Raw genomic sequence first — 17,799 nt, forward strand, 5'->3', positions numbered from 1 at the left:
AAGACAGGGCTGCACTTAAAAATCAAACCTGCAACCTTCACAAGCTTAGTACCACACAGTGCCACTCTGTGCCAGACATTGGGTGAATCTCTTAAACAGGCCCAAATGAAAAATCATTTCTTCCGGAGGTGCACAGCTAAAGACATGTGGTGTTGCCATGACATCATCATGTCCGGGAACCTTTGCGAGATAATTGGATGGATGGTACATAGGCAGCCAGAGCACCCTACTCCCAGCAAAACACAGGTGATTTTTACGCTGCTCTGTTGCTGGGCAACACAGAAAAGGTTTCTTCAAGGTTCTAGAACACGCCACAAGTTTTTATCCTTCACTGTTTGGAAATTGGTTGACAAATATGTTCATAGTTGCCATGGCAAAGTCATTTAAGCCCCAGTTTGATTTTTTTCCAGGAAGCAACTCCCTGAATGCTGTCGAAAGGCACATCACCACAAATCCTTTTTAACTCCTTAATTTAATTCCAGTCCTCACACACACAGTCCTCACACATTTATTTCAAGTTGTTGGTTTGTTCACGAAAGACATTCTTTGTGGCTTTTGTTTGAAAATCTTTCAGAACCTTTTTTTTGACAGTTCGACAATTACATTCTCACATTACTTGATTGCTTGGTAGAGGTCCTTGCCCTGGGCAAAATATGTTGCTTAGTAATTTTGTATTAATATTTACATAGCTGAAGCAATGCAGATCAAGTACAACACCTATAAGCACAACAAAAGAGCACAGTCCACTGATAACAAGCCTGATTCCCTGACCATTAAACCACACAGCTGCCTACTCTCCTCAGCAGGAGACAGTGGCCAAATGTCAGATGTTAAAAGGTAACTGCTGCAATTGATCACTGTGTTTAATAAACACTAATGGAAATGGTTCTACCATGGAAAGACACTCTATCCGTTTGATCAACGGAGACTATTGGTGTGTCTTCAGCCGGGCAATAGTCTGACACCATTCATTCATTCACTCATCCATTCATTCATCAAGACACTGTGCATTTGACAAAAATAGACATTTTAATCACTGACGTTTTAATGAATAAAATAGCATCAGCACCAGCTGGCAACAGAAACAGCAATACATAAAAATTCTGATTTCCACTCAACATCCACCCACAGTAAATCACTGTGAGACTGTATTTTGACCTATTGTTCTCAAGTCAGTAGTCAGTGGGCGTGCGCGCACTCTTGCTGAGCGATTCCCACAATGCATCTTGATTTAGTGAAGATCAGTTTCCGGTTGGCGTGATCTGCCTTTCAGTTAAAACACGGTCACACTTTTCCTCTTCCTTCCTGTAAATCCTTCTTTTTGTTAATATATATATTCATCTACTTATCTACTTTTCTCTAATTTTCTCTATGCTTCAGCCACTATTAGGCCAGAATGTTGCTTTTCTCCTCTGAGGGTTTGTAATTCCTGAGAAATCCAATAGGTGGCAACACACTTTCAAGTGCTTATACCCATACTTTTACTTTTATTCCCTATACAGGGTCATGATTGACGGCAGGCATGTCATCTTCCAAGTTAGGGGTTGATGGGGCATACTAGCACTTGGAAACTTCTGCGAGTAAGCAATTGGCAATTGCTCCACAGTCAGAATTGCTGGTGTACCCCACCAATGATTTATTGATAATGCTGCTTAAGATGTGCACCTGTTATCTTACCTCAGAAAAAAAGATTAAAAAGTGTGTAAGAGGTTTTTATTGGTAGTGGGGAGTGATATTATTATTGGCATAAATCCAATAATCTCTGAATAAGAAGAATAAGAAGAAAAGGGATTGTGTTCATATGGCACTTCAACAATCTCAGAGTTTACAATGACTCTTGGATGACTCACTTCTACACCATGAATGTGTAGCTCATACGTGGGTGATGCATGGCAGCCAGTTGCACCTGAACACTCACCACACATTAGCTGAGGTGGAGAGGGAGGGAATTATTTAGCCAGTCAAAGTGGGTGATGATTGGATGGCCAGACTGAAAGGGCCTGATGAATTTTGCAAGGACGCCAGAAAGCCTACTGTTTTGCAAAAAGTGCCATGGGATCTTTCAGTGAGTCAGGACCTCGGTTTAACGTTGCAACAGCGGTGTCTCGGTTCTCTCATTTGGTTCAGAGTGAAGACTGTCCCCTAACTGGCCTAGTGACATCACATCCCGCGGCAACCTGGTTTCCCCTGACAGTCTCCTATCTAAGTACTAACCAAACACAGCCGTACTTAGCTTTAGCCATCAGATAGGAAAGAGTTACAGAGTGGTATGACTGCTGGCTAATAATAACCAGGCTGCTGGCTAATAATAACCAACCTGCTGGCACACAAAGAGCCAACACAGTAGGCCATCTGATCCACAAAACTTTACCAGCATGGAGAATTTACATCTTAATACTACTGCTTGCTTTCAAATACCAAGGTAAACTGTTTGGACACACACACATACACACAGACACGCACGTACAGGACTTTGAATGGTCATGGAGAGCAAATAAGAATAATTCCTGTTTTGTATCTGTATGTATACAGTGTGTATACTGCTTTGAAACCCTTTTAAACTTGTTTCTAATGTAAATATCTGTAATTTGCATCTTACTCTTTGGAACACGTATGCAGACACATATTGAAGAAAGGACATAGGGGGTATGTATTCCCTACCTAGACTACATCAGTTTAGTTAAAAATTAAACAGAGGTTATCTTTTGGCTTGGATCTATTGAGGCCCAAGGCTGTCGGCGACTTTGCAGGACAACGGAATTTTGAGTCTAACTTTTTCAGCCTTTCTGACGTTTCACCGGAAGACTTGCGATGAGTATTAATCATTCGCTAATTGGCTAAGCGCGAAGCTCATTAGGTGGTTAAGGGTGCTTTTTTTAAAGCCTAGGAACACTCCACAGGGCTTATTCCATACACTAGGAAAAAGGGGAGGGAGGGCACACTGAGGATTCTATAAAAGGAAATGATACAGGCAGCCAACATTCTTCCCTCAAATGTTCTGGGCTCTCTCTCTCCTTCCCTCAACGTCCAGCTGGAGAGGAGCTCGTCTGTGCTGTGGTCACGGCCGTCCGGGGGCTCGTCCCGTCGTAAGCTCTCCCCGCCCCTCGTCCCCTTTGTGTCTTGGCCACTCAGCCAAAAGAAGAGTGCAGCGTGTGCTGGAGGAAAGAGCCTCCCTTTAAAAAAGTTGCATGCATAGCATTTAATTCCAGCTGTGCACACAAGCTGCGTGTTTTGCTATCCACAAGGAAGCGCTTCTGAATTACAATGTCAGAGGTCCTTCAGACCTATTGAACCTAACCAGGTAGCTTGATTTTGTTTGTATTGACACAAAAATTTGAACCTGACTTGGTGAGGGTTTTTTTTTCTGAATTGCTGGGTATCTATGCACATGCCTGTAATGTCACAGAGAGGACATTTACCATTGTTCTCGGTGTTTGACTCTGTACTGTTTTCGTAGCAGGAGTTAACGGAGGGCTTCTCTCCCACACTAAAACGGAAGTGGCTGTGGAAAAGCTGAGAAATTACCTTTCACCCCACGCCCCAGAGTGACCCCATGACATCATCAAGGTCGTCAGCTGTTTCCTGCTCCTCACTCTTTTATTGCATTCTTGTTTCATAGTTTCTGCTACTGTTATTTGTCCTCTTTGGTAAACATTATTAGGGCGGGCAACCTTAAATGAATGCACTCAGTGATGATGGAAATTATATCACAACAGAATATGAAAAGTAAATTTGATATTTGATACTTTGACTGGTAAAGCCGTTTTTCACTGCACTAGTGGCAATGGTGACAAGGAAATCGTCCATATGTGATATGGGGGTCTTAAGTTTCTTTCAGAAAAATCACAGGGCTACTGATGCACGCTTTGTGCCAGCCTTTCCGTGGGATGAATTCACAATGCAACCCACGGCTTGTATATGATATAGGACATTTTGTGCATTTTGAAGAACTTGAGCAATTTTTGCTGACTTGCTACAGCGCTGAACTCTGCCACTGGGTTGCGTTTCGTTCGGTCTAATTTGAGGTTGTTTGATTTCAGTGTTTGTAGAGGACAATAGAGAACAGAGTTATAAGTTAAGATGTAAGACAATCAGACTTCTGCTCCTAAAACATTGCATCTCCTGAACAGCAACAGACTGCTTCCATGCTCCTACACAATTGTTTCAGCAACTTCAGCCGGTCGAGCTCAGTAGCTGCCTACGCGTGGCACGGCGTTACACAGCCGTGAAGCGAAAGCTCGAGCTGGCCCCGGGCCTACTGACGTCACACGAACGCACGCACACACTTGCGCTTACATGTGCCCACACAGACGCATGCTCTTACGCCCGCACACGCACACACTGAGTGTGGCACTCATCCTCGCTCCTGCCCCATATATCAGACAGACACCTCGTGCCACGCACCACTCCGATTGACGGGGCCCCTGCAAACTGTGTGACTCATGAGGATTTCTGCGTGAGTGGACCCGTTCCTGCTGGAGCTATTTCCGCTCTGTCCTCTGGTCTCATTGTCCATCCTTCTGCGCCCCTTGCCCCCCCCCCCCCCCCCCCCCCCCCCCAGTGTTGTGCTCACGTCTCATGCCTATGATTCACTCCTCCAGGGTAATCGCAGGGTAGGGAGAGGTTATCCACTGCCCACGCTCTGGGTCTGGACTGGGTTCTGTGAGGTGAGGGGGGTTCTGTGTGGGTGTTTTTTTTGGGGGGCGGGGGGGGGGGGGGGGTGATCAGGTGACTGGGATGGCGGAGGAGAGTAGGATGGTGCGGGGACCCCCTGGTGTCCCTGCTCTCATGAGTGTGAGTCAGTATCCGGACGTGTGGGGAATCCCGTCTCCCTGGCACCTCTTTCCTCCGCCGAGCCGGGACCAGACCGGCTCATTATATTCCAATCCCAGTGGAGAGGTGGTACCAGATTGGTTCATTACACCCATTTCCCACTGTAAAGCTGGAACCAGGCCGGCTGATTATACCCCATTCCCACTAGAGAGTTGGAACCAGTCTGGCATGGGCTGCAGCCAAACCTGGCAGACTTGATACAGCGCAAATACTTTTCCAAAACCGGTCATGATGCCATGCAGCTCATCCAATATTATTGATTCCTTATGTGGCTTTTTTGCTTGTGTTGTACCCTGCCTCACTTGTATGTCACCTTGGATAAAAGCATCTGCCAAATGAATAAATGTAAATGTCACGACACTTTACCCTGGCATCTTCTCAAATCAAGTGGACTGCCTTCACTTCGTGTGTCGTGCAAAGCCGATGTTTTCGTGGAAAAAAAAAAAAAAACTCTGTTTAGTGTGATCAGCAACATCTGCATGTTCTTGCATGTTCCTTCTCCTTGCCGGGTTTGCTTCCTTGTTTTTGAGCTCAGACTCCGACAGGGGCGAGATTGTCACGCAGCTCACTGACTCCTCCCACGGCCCGCCTGTGTGAGTAGGCCAGCAGCAGTGACGCGCGTTGATCGGGGTGACAAAAAAAAGTAAAAATGGAAAATCACTTGAACAAAATGAGCCAAGCTCGTTCCATCTGTACAGGGGAAATGAAGTATGGTGCTCAGCAGAAAGGAGAGGAAGCAGCCATAGAGACGGTCTGAGAGGACAGAGAGTGTGTGTGCGCATGTCTCTTTCTCTCTCTCTCGCACACACACACGCCCACATGCACCCGAATCCATAATGAATAGGTTTGGGTGATTTTGACATTTATACTTGAAATTTACCTTGCCATTACATATGCAAACCAAAATACAACCTGATCTGCTTAGTGTGCTAAGTGGTGTTTTTAGAGCATGCCATTTTACACAGATTTACAACAAAGGGCACAGAAAATGATATGTCAGCATGGTTTACAGAAACCAGCTCTGCTGCAGCTCTCGTATCCTAGATTCAGAAAAATCTCCCCAGAACATCACAGACAGCGCCCAGCCTGCCTGGACAGAATCACTTCTGTCTTCCCTGCATGCTCCTCTTGGCACGTCTCACATTCTGCAGCACGGCCAACACACCCTTGCCTCCGCTGTTGTCAGATCTCCGGGAGGGTTTGTGGTTTGTGTGTTAGCAGGTGGCTGGGGCCGCTCAAAGCGATGGACCCTTTTTGCCCTGTCTGCAAAAAAAAAAAGCTGGCTCTCTTTAGCCCTGCTGCGCCTCACTGCTGTTCTACTCATAGGCTGGCCCCAGTGGGCAAGGAGGCCCGTGCCCCGCATGGGTCACCCATACTGGCTGGACTGGCAGGCAGCATGGGAAGTCTGGGGTAGCAGAATTGCTTGCGTGTGTGTGTGTGTGTGTGTGTGTGTGAGAGAGAGAGAGAGAGAGAGAGAGAGAAAGACAGAGAGAGAGAGAGCAAGTGGAGCACACCAGACTCTGCTCCATCTGCTGAAATTTCCATTTTGTACTGAAAAATATTTCTCTGTGGGAAAGAGCCATGATTCCTTTTTTCAATAAGTGCACTGAAAATAAACCCGACTGCCACATTTTTGCATTTTGGAAACCCTTGCTAAAGAATGCGGCAACTGAGGACAGAAGTGCCTGAATATTGGGTTACTTCTGCTCTACGGATGTGCAGCAGACACAAAAATAAGATGATGGTGATGGAAACCTGGAAAGGGGCTCCATTTCCCCGAATCGCATCGGTTTAATCTAAGTTGATTAGGAAAATGCCTGAAGCTGCCTGTTATGACCTCAATATAACAACAATACTGTGGTTAATCTATTTATGGTGTTGGTCCCTCTGCAGGCAACAACACAACCCTCTGCTTTGTAGAGACCTCCTTTTGAATTTCAGTACCTATATATTTACAGCATACCCTCTCCCAGGGCAATTTACAGTGTGCAAGTAAGTGTACAGTTGTACATCTTATACAGTCCTTGACCTATAAAATACATCTGAATTCTAACAGTAACCATTGTAACTTGGGGTATTTTTTTCTACCTTGCTGAAGGTTCAGAGATGGCGCCCTGTCAAGGACTCAAACTTGCATCCCTTTGGACCAGGGGACAAAGGCCTCGACCGCTGCTCAACTTTCCCATTCACCTCGCAGAAAAGTGCTGTCTGCTTCAGAACCTCTGCTGAAGAGAAATGAGATGTCTGACCATTGGGAGGTAACCAATCAGCTATCACGCAACTACATTCTGGTGCTCAACAAATAGTAAAAACAGCCTGATTCAAACGCAGAGGAGTCAGCAGGAGTGGGATGATCAGAGTGGTTTTATTTCTGGCTAACAGAGCAGGAGGGAAGTGGGAGATGAGCATCGTGATGAACGCTGGCCTCCGCCTGCAGTTTTGCTGCAAATCAAAGTTCTTGCTTTGTTTTCTGCAAATTAGCTGCAGTGTCCAAAAGTGGAGTGATACAATAAAAATTGAAACTGCATGTGATTCACTTCCCCTTGGTCACTGTCCTCACAAAAACATAAAGCAATTTGGCATAGTATCAAATCTGATATCTGACACACAGTTCCATTGTTTGTTCATGTCAGCATTTATATTCATCACTAGCACACATTACTGCACTGTATTGTACATACGCATGTTGTATTTTACAATATGTGTGTAATTTTACAATGTATTCATATTGCATATATGAAAGCAATGTATATCTAAATACATGCAATATATACTGTATCTGGTGACTGTGATGCATGGTAGTATACTTGGCTTGCCTTATCCAGCCAGGTTGCACAAGTTAATTGGGGTAGATCGTGAACAGTGTTATACTCACACTAACTGGTCTGGGATTGTTGTTAGCCTGGTCTGACACTGTTGCTCATGCAACTTGAATGGATACACTTTACGTTCTGTTGTGCTGGAAGTCACTCTGAATAAGCGCGTCTGCCAAATTAATGCTATGTAATGTGATGTAGCGTAATATTGACATGTTTAAAATACATTCCTTGCATTTCTGATTTCATGTTTACTCACATACTGCTTTTCTTATGCGTGCCGAGAGGTGGACAAAAAGGAAAACAACAAGAAGTACTGAAGGAAATTGAGGTAGTCACGAAGGTACTGCTACAGCTGAAGAAGTAGTGGCTGGGACGTGTAGCGTCTCACGTCCTTACTGAATCTGTGAATAACAACACACCCTCCTTCCCCTGTGGATCTAGGATAAATGTATAAGGCCTGAATCAGGGAAATACTTGAAGTAGTGTGGTGGAAAATTGAGTTTCACCCACACCGTCATACGTCCCCAGGTATTTCACAGAGCAGACAGATTCCACAGTTATGCCTGGATCCTGGATCAGCTGCCGCCTTCTGCACAAAATGGTTGGCCTTAGATTTGAGGGTGGGCGTGCAGTTCCTGGACCACTGCTCGTAGAGCAGAAAGCACACAGAGCAGGGTTCATGTCTAATTTCCTGCCAGAAACTCTGCTTTCCCCCTCACTCTGAATGAGCTGCTTAAAGTGCTTCCATCTGCCCCTCCTTCTCCCTAACCAACCACAATGCATTCCGGAACTTTTTTTTCCCTTCATTATTTTTAGCCTGCTGACATGATTCAGCGCCTCCCCAAAGGCCCCTGTGTGTGTCTGTGTCTCGTGTGAGCGCTGATGTAACAGCAACGAGCTGGTGACAAAGATGGAGGTCAGTGTAACAGGACTTTCCATTCCTCCTTCATCTCCATGTCTGGAGATGGCGGGGGGGTGGGGGGGGGGGGGGGGGTAGTCTTGGGGGTAGCTTAAAGTGGATATTTCTGACTTTATGGTTTTATCGGAAAGAATGTGCCCTTTGCACAGGAATGCAGCGGCCTGTTCTGAAGGCTTTGCCTTGGTCACTTGGGTCCCACTGTTTCCATAGGATACATGTAATGCATAGATGCTGTAAATACTCATTTCACTCAGCACTGACTTAATGCCATCTTTATATGTTGGTGAAAGCTCTGGGGTAATTAACTGGTTTTGAATTTTTCTTAGATCATTCACTTCTGCAGATATGGCTCATTTCAAATTTATTACCTCGAATTCTGGAAAGAAAAAAAAATCTAGGTGCCTATTAGTACGGTCTAGTTATAATTACTTCATTATAACCGAGAACTACCAGTCATTAGACTTACATGCCTTACTTTCTAATGGTCTGAACTAACTCATGCGTTCTCAGAGACCACGCGAAGTATTTCCGATCTTCCGGGAGGAAAATAGCTTCCGATTGCGGGCACAGTTTTAAGAGAATACTTCAATAAACAGTCACTTGCGGTTCTGGAATCACGGCCATAAAGCACAATTTCACTTTCCTCCTCAGGATGACCTCATCCGAATGTCATGACGTGTGGAAACCACTCCCGCTCTTTAACCCACCACCAATCAGATTAAGCACAACACAACACACGCACGCCTGCAAACGCGATGAATGATTTTTCTTAGCAAGAAACCCTTCCGTACCTGTATCTGTAGAAATATAGCTTACTGCTCCTAGTATTTTATGATCCACAGACACAGCGCAAATTAGATTATTTAAAACGTCATCCACTGGGTTATTTCGCCACTACATTTTGTAAACAGTCCAGCGACTTGACGTTGAGATTAATTCGGTAGTTTTTCCATTGGTGGTTTGGTTTGTGTCGGAATAGGATGGTTGATAGTGCCGAGACCCGATTACTGAAAGGACAAAGTTCGGTGCCCAGTAGCTTATCCTACGCAGTTTGCGCCTTGGCAGGGTATCTGCTACAGACATTAAGACATTGACTGACGGGCTGCTCTTCCAGACTAAAGCGCCTTTCTCCGAATTTTAGTTCCACGCATATACTATACTACCGTCGATACCAGCCTCGTGTATTTTCACTATCACGAGCATGCTATGTATTGCGTTATGCAATGCAAAACCTGATCTTTGCCATTGTGTAACAGAGCAAAGTCAGCCCCGAATCCCATATCCACATCATACAGCTTCAGGTGGACCGCATCGCATAATAATCTGTGGCAACAGGGGCTGTTTCATAATAAGCGCCTGGCTCGAGGCTGCTGGATATTACGCAGCTGCTGACCAAGAGCAGGAGGCGTGCACTCATCCTCTTAACACCCTACCCTGGTTTTGCCATCTAAGGGTTATTGTTAGAGAGGCATTCCGGTCCACACGCGCTCCCTTCCATTTTAATTCAATGAATGTGAAGTTGTATAATACCGCAACCAAAATGCCTATGTAATCATTGGCAAACAAGTAATGGTCTCGTCGTCACTCACTAGACGTCCACATGCTGCACACATGTGCGCACCGTATCGCTGCCTGAGAGACGAACAGGTTGCCGCCGAATAATAACGAATAAACCTGCTTTTCTGGATCCAAAAGAAATTCACGATCTATTAGTTCATGAGTGTTTTGAAACCCAGGACTTCCGGCGACGTATCCCAAGAGCCGAGACCCCCTCTTTAAGTATCCTATGTAGTCAGCAACACCGGTGCGCACCTGCCTGTTCCCCACCAATTGTTCAGGCCGAATGTTTAACGGTGATCCGCACGAGCTCCCGCAGCACAGACGGGAAGCCAGCGCTGCCGGCGGTCCGTCTGCAAAACTACTGCAGTTATACAACAGTCAGGAGTGCAGGAGTGCGTTCCTCCGCGAATTCATTCCATGCTGGTCCCATGATGAATACCAACGTACACACACTCCCCCCTCCCGTCCTGACCACTGTGTCTCCTTACATGGAAATAATAATGAACATCAGGCATAAGTTGCAGACATCGTGTTTTATGTCTTACAAACATGTACATTTGATGCTTGAGCAGTGTATTAACAGCTTCGTTTAGTTTTTGGTAAGTTCCATTAGTTTGAATATGTTTGCAAGAGAGCGGAACCATTTAGGTTAAATGTATGAAACAGCGAGCTGCCTAATATACCACTCGAAGAAGCAACACTAAATACTATTCACGTAATAGGCCTACTGCACACATATGATATCTTATGACAATTTCGTTTACGGAATTCCTCGGTTCTTCAAAACATTCCCAACCATGTTAGAAGTGTGGTGGTGATCCTTCCTCGTTTCTGCGGCATTTAATTCATCATTACTGCATTTCACAGGCTAGTCAGTGGATCCACAACGTACATTAATTTCTGCAAGGGTCTTGCAGTTGGCCACTATACTCGCTAGCCAGCCAACATTAGCTGCCTTGTCGGCACGTGAGTCACCTAAATTAATCTGTTTACCTTGACCGCAGAAGTGTCTGTGCTATTGTCTCATTAGCCGACAAACCGAAACGTCACCCACAACACGTTATAAAGACACCTATATCGCCACCCTACTTCTACTTATCCATCTTAAAGAGTTAATAAAACAATACGTAAAAATGCATTAGGAAAATTCCTCCCCAAGGGTATAAGCTACGTAGCTGGTAAACAATTTTCCTCTCCACATTGACTACACACACCATTGTATAACTCTTTAGATAACACTCGGTATCATTCAAACTCGCAGAACCAACCGCTTTCCTCCCTCGCCCTCGCTTCATTCATCCGCGGTTTTCCCTACTACTGATTTGTCCACATCGCTCGCACAACGTCAGTAGACATGGGTTTCCACGTGAGGCGTATGCCACCCTTACATAAATAGACTGGCAGCGTTTTGAGCCAATCGGCGCGGCTCTGCGTTATTTCCGTATTCTTTGCCATGGAAACCTGCCGCTCGCAGCCAGTGAACGGCAGACGGGGGCGGATCGATGGGAGGAGCCCGTATTGAGGTCATGCTCAGCGCTCGGGGATTCAGGGCAGGAGCTGTGAGTGAGCGTTCAGCCGGTCAGAGTGTGGCGTAGTGTGTCAACCCATATGCCCAGTGTTTTCTGTACGGAATACAATAACTGATTTAACATTACGATCTGGAAACTACGAACTCTCTCTCACACCCGAGGACGTCATTTCATTGAACAGGTTTGGTTTTCTTAATATTTCTTCTCCATTTCTTAGATTGCAGAAATGGGGTTGCGCCCGTCGAGAAAGCGCTGCGTTTAGTATTGCCTGCTGGTAATTGTCGGGGATCCCCGCACGAAAAGTAATTTAAAAACACAAAGCTTCATTGGTACAACTTTGCGAAGTTGTTTTAGCTTATGAAATGTTACGTATCATTCATTTTTAAAGGAATGTCGACGCGTGCACGTCTCGGAAAGTGTTTTAAAAAAGGGGTTGCATAACTGTGCCAGTAGTGGGTCACAGCCGGTCAGTGGAGTACAGCGCTCCTTCCCACGTTCACATTACAGCGACATTCTTGCGGTCGTCATTTGTCAGTGATGAATAGTTTGGCTGTAACGTGAGTTAAAGGAAGACGACTTTGTGAGACGTTTTAAGCTGTTTTAACTTAATGTGTCGAATTACTAGTTTTCTATCCGCAGAATACAGTGGCGTATGGCTTATTAGCCAGATCGCTCGCTATAAAGATAGCTCATATAGGTTTCACATATAGCCAGCTAGCTATCGCTCATTTAGCTAACGTAACCATCTACTTATGTAAACCTTTTTGCGCAGGACATAGAAGTCGTTTTAAATATCTAGTTGGCTAGCTAGATATCCAGCAATCATTTCCACCCAGTATTAGGTTGGCATGGTCGACCTTGATATATATTTTAATTGTACTTGATTGTTATTTGTTTGTCTGATTACTTACACTCCTGTGAAAGGTTTTCTTTCACACTTTTTTTTAAATGAAGTTATTAACTAATTTAGATATGCGCTGTAGCTATTGCTCAGTTGCTGCGTTGGTGGCGCTCAAGGTGCGCTGGTTACGTACGTAGCCTTCGCTTTTTAACTAGGTCGACAGTTGCTGGTTGTGACCAGATTCTTGGCTAGCCGTATTTTGTATGGTGAAGAGGCAGAACACTGGACGAGCACATCCCATAATACTTTACGGTGTTGTTAAATACCGGTCGATACCCTATATTTTAAATTTTTGTGCTGGGAGAGGCGCGTTTTAGTATCATGTGAATACGGCAGTTATCTTGATATGAGTTTCATCGCATGAGACGTAATTGGGATAATTTCATAACTGTGAAAATACAAAGTTGCTCACTCACACCCACATTTTTTTGTTTTATAAAAATTGTCTTTATGGGGGTTATCAAAGTTTGTCTTTAACATCCCTCATTTGCAGTCATTTGATACTATGCGAAAAGCTGTTGCTTCAGAAATCAGGTTATTACAATTGACCTAGTCCTACTTGAGGTGCTCCAAATACCATAAGCTGGTTTTAATGTGACCGCACTGCACTGCCTCTGTCATTTATGATGCTGTACGGTCCTGTCCTAGCCTATTGGTTGTTTATTAGGAATTATTGGTATATGAAAGAAATTATATCTGGTAGGAAATGTATACCTATATATGGGTGAACATCCTCTCTCATATAGTCCAGCAGTATGGGTTCTGAAACTCATTCATTTGGTCTCCCACCAACCAATGCTACAGGAATTAACTGCTGAAGTAAATATTTCTTGAAATTGTCACGATGAATTTGTCTCATGAATGTGTCTCAGGTGAATGTGGAAGGGGAATTTGGAGCTTGCTCTCAAGCCCGGTGCCACCATTGTGATTTAAAGGTTGGCATTGTGGCATAAAGGTCTGCGGTGTCATGTGAGATCACAACTGTTTTTGCACCCTTCTGACGTCAGCAGACATCGTAGTTGTCATGATCACTGCCACTCCGCATGGTTTAATTGCCAGGAGAGAGCCATTACGCCAGATGCAGGACTGGAAAGTGACCGCCAGGCCGTCACCCGGCCGGACTTTGAAGCAAATAACCAAGTGACTCAACCGTTGCCTCTCCCCGAAAACCTGAGCAGATGAGCTCACATCATGGCTATTTAAATGAGTGAGCATCTGTGCAAAATAAAGAATTTGTGACCGTAGCTATGGCAATTATGAGTCTGACTGGAGACATGGAATGAATGTGTGAGACTTTCCCTGCTGTCCTAGACCCCTTAAGAATGTTTTGGCTCAGCTATTTAGTTCGGGTTTCCGAAAGACATTCATTCACTTTCAGTCATTAGCTCTGTGACATCTGGAGGAGATGTTCCATTTGTAATGATCTTAGAGTCAGATCATATGCCAACATTTTAAATACTTAAAAATTATTCAGTGGAAGATATAAAAACAAACAAACAATGCGCATTAAGTATACAAGTTCGAAATGGACTGCATTCGAAGGTAGTCAAAGTCAAATCTGAATGCAATCCACCATTACTGGCCCAGTGTTTCAGATGATTACAGTAGAGAGTTAAGCTTGATCCAGAAGTGTAATCAGTCGTGATGTGGATCATTACCACCTGTAAGGCCTAACATATCATGTATCACGCTATGTCTAATTCACAGCTCGGTTCCAAGTGGGGGTGGACTAGTGGGACCGGAGCGGGTGGTATTTTCTCCGGTCTGGCTGCTGCAGTTGTTACTATGAAGCATGTAGTGCTCCATGCATGCCGCGTTCGTGGGTGGCGGTGAATGACGCACATGCAGTGCCTTGAGGGGGCTAACTGTATTAATGAGATACGGAGAGGGGAGGGAATGAGATCAGGGGTAGGAATGGGAAGATTGAGATCGGGGCAGAGTGAGAGAAGTGGCAGGAGAGAAAGTGAGAAAAATGCCCGTGCCATCGCCCACTCGCTCCATTGACGGCTCTGTCCGTGGGTGAAAGGAAGGGAATGCTGCTATTGATCGGGTCCATGCCAGTGGTGGTTTCCGTGCCCTTTTAAAAAGAAGCAGGTAGCGGGTAGCAGGCAAACACCCCCTCCTCCCCCCTCATATCAACGCCTACACTGTGACAGGAGATGGCAGGGAACCCCTTCACACAAGTACCGGAACCATAGGAGGCCGATAGTGCCATTTATCGGGTGTCAAATCGAGCGTGGTTTCCCTTCAACTGCTTCCTGCTGTTGGACAAGACTATGATGAGCCACCATCACACCTCTGCCTCCCTCTCACACAAGGCCTGTCTGCTTCCATTGAGCAGGTGGTCTGACCAATGATTGAGTGGGCGATTTGATTTATTGATTGACAAAATGATATCCATTAACTTAATTTGCGGGAACTCTCTGATATTATAGGGACTGTAGTTGAGGCTGTGGTAGATTTTTGTTTAAGGTCATGTTGTGGAAGGTGCCATAGGGATTACTGTCACATCTGCCTCTCTTACCTCATTTTCCTATGGTGCTTCCTGGACCGAGCCTGGAAACTTCCGTTGGCTCTGGCTGTACTTCCATGAAGTATGTCATATCTTTGACTTTTTTGTGTTACATTGTTCCAGTCAAACTCCATTAAGAATGTGAAGCACAAAAGATATGGGTATCATATTTTTCTCCACCTTGTCAAAAGTGGCTGCTGTAGTATTATCTAATGTAGTGTAATGGTAGGGTAAAAATTTTATGAGTTTGGTGACTGCCAGCTGTAGACCATGCGTTGTTCTGTTTTGGCATGAGCTTCAAGTGCGATAGTGTGGATTTGTGGGTTTCCTGAAGGGGCACCACACAGGTGCACAGTTCATGTTCTGAGTGGTCTTCCTGTCCAGCGGCATTACGGACGCAGGCTTACTCACAGGGGATCTGTGGGCAGAGTCAACAGACTGTGCAAGTATGTTTCCTCCATAGGCGTGAAGGCCAGAGCTGAGGAGATAAGCGGAATAAAGTGAAAGGTGCATGCTAACATCACTGGTTTTGGGTGGAGCTTTTTAATTTTTTTTTTGTTAAAACACCAGAGTTTAGGACTGCAGCCAAAGTAAATGTAGTCATCTTGATCTGGGCGTATGTCAGCCTTTAGTGTGAGCTCATGTGCTACAGCTGAGGTTGTTAGTAATGCTGGGGAAGAACAGAAACCGGAGGTCACCGTACAAGAGCCAGAACTGGGAAATGCTGAATCACACAGTTCACATTGGCCAGGCTCTGGAATTGTGTGGCCTTCCTCTCTGTTGTGCCTACTTTAAGGACTGGACTTTGCCCATGCTGTCAGTAATCGCTGACCCCAGCGCAGTCTTGTGTTTCAGTTTCCACTGTTCACATAATGGTTGAGATTAGAACTATGGAAAAGTAAGCTGATCCTGGATCATTCATTGGGTGCAGAGATTACGTGAAGCTCAGGAACTTTTTCCTCTGCGCTGATTAGGGTGAGCGTTCTGTGTAACATTTGGAATATTGTATCTGTAGTTCCTTCTAGATCCTTTTAACCATTTGCTGACAGAAGAAACATTATATAACTCCTTATATAAATGGAGCCAACAGTCTAATGGTGTTTTGTTCAATTACATAAATGTCTCCAACAGGATACTGAGTTATAAAACCACTTGGGAGGGTCACCCAGAGGTTGATGTAAATCATATTACCATCAATTTAAACTCCTGTCACCCTTCAGTGTAAATTATGTGTGAGTGTAAGTTAATGTATAGTCCCACTTCAGGGAAGTTAGTTACTGGGTGCTGTTTTGTTCATATCATTCATGGACATAATTCAGTATTTGACATTATGCATACCTGTTGCTTTGGAGAGTCTTTCAAATGGCAGCGATTTATGGTTTGTTTTGCTATTAATATGAGTTGAAATGAGTTAATAGGCTATTTTATGGGCCAGGTTCTGTTCTTGTCTAGGGTTTATTGTGTTGTGTTAGGCTTTTTATTTCACTCGATACTTTTTACTTTTATACTTTGATCAAAGTAATGTTTTTCAAAGTTATACAGCACTTATGCTTCAGGAATTAGCAAAATATTTAATATGCAGTACTCTGCACTGCATGGATGAATGACAGTTTTATGTAAGCAAGATTAAACAGTAAGGCAAAGTGGAACATGGCATGTGGGCAGAATTAGATATTGCGGTGAGGCCCGAGCAAGTCCTTGGTTAACATATCAGTGAAAGTGCATTGACCTCAGACTTATTGCAAAATCATAAACTGATTTCTGCACAGCTGTACAGGGATATAAAACATTTCAGGCCAAGTGCACCGCCGAACAAAAAGTGGAGGAAAGTGATCACGGCAGCTGCAGGCATGAAGTCATCCGGTCCCCAGAGCCGCCTGCTGTTGAGCGTTATTGCACGGAGTTTGATAAGGTCGTCAAGCAGTTCCGCAGTCTGCGAACAGACCTCGTGATCTGCTAAGGATCTTATCAGCCAGTGAGGTGGAGAACTGATGTAATAAGAGAACAATGTAATGTGATAGTCCATTGGGAAAAAAAGCCTTTCTGGATTGCAAGGTGTCTGAGAGATGTTTCGGGTCTTTTCATGCATAATTGGGTGTTTTCACTTCATCTTCTTTTCATTTACAAATTTAGATAATAATTGTCACCAGCAAAGACCAAACCAAAAGATGCAGTTGTGAGCTGTGCTGAAGGTGACTGGGTACTGGTGTGAGTTTTAGGTTCCTGTTGCGTGTGCCCATGTTGGTACAGACAGCAGAAGTACCCTGGGGATAGCTATGCACTATGAAATGCTTGGCTGGCCTCAATAATTCAAATTGGTTTATGAGGGCATTTTTATGGCCCTTTTGTCACTTCTCCAAATGTCATCCAGGGTATCTGCCCTCTTTATCAGTCTCACCAGGCTTCACAGAACCCTTTGGACTCTAGGGAGAGCTCCCTGCAACACCTGCACCTAGCTATACCTAACTCATCCACACTTTAATCCAAAATTATGCCGAATAGACATTTGACCTGAACAGGATCTGAATGGCGTGCTCATCCAGATCACATTAGAAAGTCTGTTGCCAAAGGTAAGGCTCACCTTCAAGGAAATGGCTTTTAAAATCATATTTTCCCATGTGCTGTGGAGCATAAGGTTAAGCCGTAGGGAAGAATGAGATTTAAGCGGCACTACGTGCAGAGCGGGTAGCCATTTCGCGGTTGATTCAAGATGCCAGAGGGCCTGT

At 44.7% G+C, this 17,799-nt stretch overlaps 1 protein-coding gene across 4 annotated transcripts in view; it reads left to right on the top strand.

Moving 5' to 3' along the window:
- Window positions 1–11,696: 11,696 nt before the first annotated feature.
- Window positions 11,697–17,799, top strand: part of per2 (period circadian clock 2) — a 31,217-nt gene continuing 25,114 nt past the window's right edge. For all 4 annotated transcript variants that reach the window (XM_036553711.1, XM_036553715.1, XM_036553712.1 and 1 more), the window contains exon 1: window positions 11,697–11,841. The gene's annotated coding sequence lies outside the window, so the exon portion shown is untranslated. The remainder of the gene's footprint in view (window positions 11,842–17,799) is intronic.

This window comes from Megalops cyprinoides, chromosome 20 (genome assembly GCF_013368585.1).
Source record: "Megalops cyprinoides isolate fMegCyp1 chromosome 20, fMegCyp1.pri, whole genome shotgun sequence".
Lineage (NCBI taxonomy): Eukaryota > Metazoa > Chordata > Actinopteri > Elopiformes > Megalopidae > Megalops > Megalops cyprinoides.